Source organism: Lissotriton helveticus, chromosome 6 (assembly GCF_964261635.1).
Source record: "Lissotriton helveticus chromosome 6, aLisHel1.1, whole genome shotgun sequence".
NCBI classification, from domain to species: Eukaryota; Metazoa; Chordata; class Amphibia; order Caudata; family Salamandridae; genus Lissotriton; species Lissotriton helveticus.
In genome coordinates, this window is record NC_136067.1 from 2,052,662,525 (window position 1) to 2,052,668,524 (window position 6,000).

Genomic DNA, 6,000 nt, shown 5'->3' on the forward strand with positions numbered 1-6,000 from the left:
GGGATGCAAAGTCCAGGAAGCAGACTCGCTTCCATTCCTGGAACTGGTCTCCACGCATCTCTTAAAGATAAAAAAGAATAACCATTTTCCTTCTCACACGAGTGCCAAAGGAGTGCAAATTCCTCATCTTCTGGGCCAATTCCTACTTTACAGGCGATCTTACAGTTATGATCCCCTGTACTAGGGCTTCAGCTGAGTAAGTTGATGCTTTTTAGCTTGCTCTACTGTTGGGTCTGCTGCCCCTTAGCCTCTTATGGTAATCAAGAGCCCAGTGTCCTTGTCTGAGCCATCTGACTTTGATATCTGTCTCCATGCCTGTCTCAGTGGCTTTCTTTAAAGCTAGCAGTGAAGCCAGAAACAAAAAAAGCAAGCTGCATTGATTGATGCAACCAGAAATAAAACGGGATCCCATGGAGAGGAGAAAACTACCATAAATTCTCATTTGATAACTTCCATGGATTTCCTTTTGTTTCGGTCCACTGTCTAGCCGATTTCCTGCTGCTTTGGGGTATTTGCTGACTCCATCTGTCTAAATATTCCTTGAAGTTTACCAATATTGGATACTCCTTGTAAGGAAAGGAGCGGAGATGAAAAGTTAGGCAACAGAAAGGTCAGCTGATATATGCTTGTAATGTGGGTTGGAGGAGAAAGGCAGAAGTTTGAGGGGCGTTCACGTTCAAAGCAGGAAGAGGTAGTCTTAAATAAGCTTGAGGAAGGTGCAGCAAAGAGCAGCAAGGCTAGTTGTGTTCCACTAGACAACTCTTCCAGAGACTGCACTGAAGATTTGGTGAAAGGACTCAGCTGCCAGGGTGAGATAGGTGCTGTGTCCCCAACCTACAAGGCTAATATTGGGGAATTGTGTGTGACACTTAAACTAAGCTTCAACAACCTCCACAGGTTGTAAGAGGTGGCCTTATCCTTTTTGAGCTTTTGATATTTTGGTCCTATTGCAGTGTACTGTCAACTCGGGAATTATTGAGAAAGGAAGACAGACAAACCATGGTTTTTATAGGTGTTTTATATATCTATATCTGCCTTTATCAGTGCTTGGCACCAGCCAAGTTTCTTCCATACTGCTGTGTGCTGGGTTGCATACTGTCACTGTGGGTCAGCAATTCCTGACCTCTTTGGTGTTGTCTTCTCACCATGCCAGCCGGTTGGGGAGTTGGCAGCATGGGGCCCCATGTCTGTGTTTTTTTTATATAATTATTTTTTATTAATTGTAGTTGCAGTACAAAAATGACTTACACCAATGTAGTTGCAGCAAGAAAATAGCATACACTAGTTACTATCAGAATCCATGTGTAAACTAAGAAAAAAGAAAAAGCGGAGGTTCAGCTACGGAAGTGACGGGCAGACTGATATCAGTTCCTTTCTTGCTGCACCACCAGATGCGGATCAGGGACTACCCCTCATCTCCTCACTAGAACTTTATCACATAAAAAAAAAATCCAGTTTGTAAAAGAAAATATCACCTTCCAGGACTACAGGCTTTAAATCTTGTAGGGACTGTTGCAAGCAAATGTCTGTGACGGACGCCCCTCCTGCCCCATAAAATCTGGGTTGGCCTGTGATACCTAAGGTCAGAACGCAACTCAATGGCCTGCAGAGACTGCACCTTCATCAACATACCTAAGTCTTGCTCCTGAAGCCATTCCCCTTTGGTGGGGATTCTGACTCTTGTTCTGAGGCCACTCAAATTTCCGGGGCCATCTGCGACGACATAGCAAATTGAAGAATTTGGTGCTGCTATTCTTCAGCTCTTTGGCACATTACTTGCTCCCTCTGGCGTACCCCCAGGAACCAGGAGAAACTCCACTTAGTAGCCCGCCCCCTGCACCAGCTTGACCCACTACAGGCTCCACACTGGCTTCGATGCCAACTAGAAACCTGGGCCCACGCCAGACCTTGGAACATTAATTAAGTGCAGCCTATTGAGCTTTCCAACTGTTATACCATGCCTCTCCGACAGACTGTGCCCTGATCTCATTAGGGCTCAGCTTTTTGGGCAGCCCATCAGATTGAAACCAGGAAGGGCTCAAACCTCCATACTGTATGTAGAACAGAGGCTGACAATGATTTCCATGTTGCTGGGAGGGAATTTTGCAAAAAACAGTTGATGGACAGAATGTAGAACAATGTCATACATTCACCCCAGTAAAAGGATCTGGGCCTAAATCCATCGTTTTTTTGCACTCCACACCACCCTGGGTTAGACACTGGCTATATGCAAATCAGCTCTGACCCTGTGCCTCATGGGAACAGTCCAGTCCGAACTACCAAGCCATGTCTTTCCCAGACCGGAATCAAGCATCCAAGGACCGGTTTCTGGCTATCAGCCTTCATCAGCCTGGATAGCTTGACTCCAGTGGTGTGGAGAGCCTGGGACTCACGTCTGAGCATACCCAGCCCACTCGGGGTGAAAATTGCAAAAAACACAGTTGATGGACAGAATGTAGAACAATGTCATACATTCACCCCAGTACAAGGATCTGGGCCTAAATCCATCGTTTTTTTGCACTCCACACCACCCTGGGTTAGACACTGGCTATATGCAAATCAGCTCTGACCCTGTGCCTCATGGGAACAGTCCAGTCCGAACTACCAAGCCATGTCTTTCCCAGACCAGAATCAAGCATCCAAGGACCGGTTTCTGGTTATCAGCCTTCATCAGCCTGGATAGCTTGACTCCAGTGGTGTGGAGAGCCTGGAACTCACGTCTGAGCATACCCAGCCCACTCGGGGTGAAAATTGCAAAAAACACAGTTGATGGACAGAATGTAGAACAATGTCATACATTCACCCCAGTACAAGGATCTGGGCCTAAATCCATCGTTTTTTTGCACTCCACACCACCCTGGGTTAGACACTGGCTATATGCAAATCAGCTCTGACCCTGTGCCTCATGGGAACAGTCCAATCCGAACTACCAAGCCATGTCTTTCCCAGACCGCAATCAAGCATCCAAGGACCGGTTTCTGGCTATCAGCCTTCATCAGCCTGGATAGCTTGACTCCAGTGGTGTGGAGAGCCTGCGACTCACGTCTGAGCATACCCAGCCCACTCGGGGTGAAAATTGCAAAAAACACAGTTGATGGACAGAATGTAGAACAATGTCATACATTCACCCCAGTACAAGGATCTGGGCCTAAATAAATCCATTGTTTTTTTTTGCACTCCACACCACCCTGGGTTAGACACTGGCTATATGCAAATCAGCCCTGATCCTGTGCCTCATGGGAACAGTCCAGTCCGAACTACCAAGCCATGTCTTTCCCAGACCGGAATCAAGCATCCAAGGACCGGTTTCTGGCTATCAACCTTCATCAGCCTGGATAGCTTGACTCCAGTGGTGTGGAGAGCCTGGGACTCACGTCTGAGCATACCCAGCCCATAGGGGGTGAATTTGCCCATCCATACAATGATGACCATTAGTATGAGGACCTTTGGGATGCCAGTAGGCTAGATTCTCCCCCGGGCCCTGCCAAGGAAGAAAGGTACATCCTTCCCCATGGTCGTGCAAAGGGCGGCAGAGGTTCTCGACCTTCAGTTTTGCTGCGTGAATCTTTCTGGATTCACTATGCTGTGCATTTTTCCACAGTCTAGTGGTTGGGTCCGGAATCATAGTATTTTTTCTTTTTTTTTTTTTCGTGCCCAGGTGGGCATTGACGTCCCACCATTCGGTGCCCTCCGTGACTCCGGAAGCGCCCACCTTTGGATGCCATTTTCAGATTCTTTTTTCTGCTGTTGGGTGCGGATCGTCACAAGGAGTTCCAGAGTTTTTTGTAAAAGAGAATGGGAAAATCAAGCAGAAAACGCCAATAGTTGGAGTTTTTTCAACATGACCAGGAGCACAGAGCCGGGACGACGAAGAGGGTGAGAAAGATAAAGAACTTCGACGTCCAATGGAGAATGCGCACACAGGGGCCCCCCTGAGCGCAGGAATGGGCAAAACCCCATTCACATTTTGCCGTAATTGCCACCACCAGTATGCAGAGAAGGACCAGCACCCAGTCTGCAACTTCTGCCTGTCAATGGATCACGAAAGCAAGCATTACAACACCTGCTCGGCTTTCACCCCAAGACCCTCAGAGTGAGGGAGAGACAGAGGATAGCTATCAGGTGCAAGGACAACTCCCGTCACTCCGGGACATGGGCCTCTCCAGTGGAGATGAGGACAGCATCACCGAGGGACCAGATAACGACACGGTCGCAGAGACCGATAAGAAGTCGACAAAGGAGGTGAGACGTCGACCCTTAAAGCCCCGACAGACTCTCGAAAAACTGAGCCAAAGTCTTCGAAAGGAGCACTGGCGTTGGAGCACTCGACGGCCACAGCTGCGTCCTGGACAAACAGCCCAGCGGATCCTTCCAAAAGGACTCCCAGACTGCGAAAGCTCTAGAAAAGCCTAGGTCATCTAAGCACGGTCCCGAAAAGGTGCGCTCAACGCCGAAGGAAAAAGAGCTAAAGGCGACTTCGCCGTCAACATCGAAGAGAAGCGCCGAAACTCTCGATACCGAACAAGCGTCTGAAATGGAGAGGAAGAAGAGAAGGCTCGAGGCCGAAATGGACTGTATCCTCCAGAGGAAAAAGGACTTCGAACGGATGAGCAGATACACCATCCCTACGAAGCCCTTGACTGTAGTCGAAACAGAAGTCGAAGAGGAGTTTGACGCCGGCGACCCGCCGAAAACTCCTGAACCAGCAGAGCAACAGAACGAAGAGGGCCTGTATTACGAAGGAGAAGGTGAGGATGATCAGCGAACATACTTGGGCTCGACATCCTCGGAGGCGCAGGACCTGGAATGGCAGGACCACGAATGGCAGGACCTAGACTCCGAAAGCCCCGAGGAGGGCATAGAGCCTTCACTGCCAGACAACATTGGCATCTTCAACATTGGCATCTACAACATGGTCATCAAGAATGCTGCAGCAACATATGGAGTTAAATTGGAGGAAGAGAAACCAAAAGCTTATTTCCTCTTGGAGACTCTGCTCCCCACTCAAACTAGGAGCCAATTCCTACCCATGCTCCTAAGTGTGCTGGACCAGGGCAGGGAAGCTTTCAAGGAGCCGGCAGCCTGCAGATCTGTCACCACTAGAACAGAGAAAAAATACAAGCATTCCTTGAAGGACCCAGCATATATCCAGGGAGCCGTACTACCTGACTCAATTATAACGTCAACAGCCAGGAAGAGGGCCAACATTCCAACGAACTCAGGGCCACCTCCAGACAAAGAGAGTAAGAGAATAGACCTCATGGGGAGGAAGGTAGAGAGGAATGCAGCGATTCACTGGCGCATTGCAAACTCCAATGCCCTAATAAACAGGCACACGTACCAACATTGGGAGGAGATTGGGCAGCTGCTCAAACATCTCCCAGAATAATACCAGCAGAGGGCAACACACCTGGTGGAGGAAGGCAAAAACATGGCCAACACCTGCCTAAAGTCAGCCCTGGTTGTGGCAGACACATCCAGCAAGCTTCTGATGATTGGAGTGACTGAGGAAAGGCATGCCTGGCTGAGGATCTCAGGTTTCAAACCGGAAATCCAGAACAATATTCTAAACACACCCTTCAACGGGGAACAACTGTTTGGGACACCAGTTAACGATAAGCTGACACAGCTGAAAAAGGATAATGAAACTGCAAGCTCCATGGGAGCACTGCAGTTCAGAGAAGGGGCACACCCTCAAGGAGACCGGGCGGCAGAGGAGGAAGCCAAATGGGAGGTTCGCACAAGGCCTTCAAGCCAACTTATCAAGTAAATAACCAGGCGCAGCAGCAAGGTCCGCAACAGCTAAGCTGGCAGTACCAACCGAAGAGCCAGTCTTTTCCGGGGCGATCGAACAGACGGGGACAAACGAGAAGAGGGGGACAGCGGCCCGCCTCCAAGTGACTCCACTGTACCGAATGTGCCTACCCAGACAACATCTCTAGAGGGGCGGCACAACATAAGACTCAAAAAGCAATTAGACACCTACAAAGGAGAAATCAT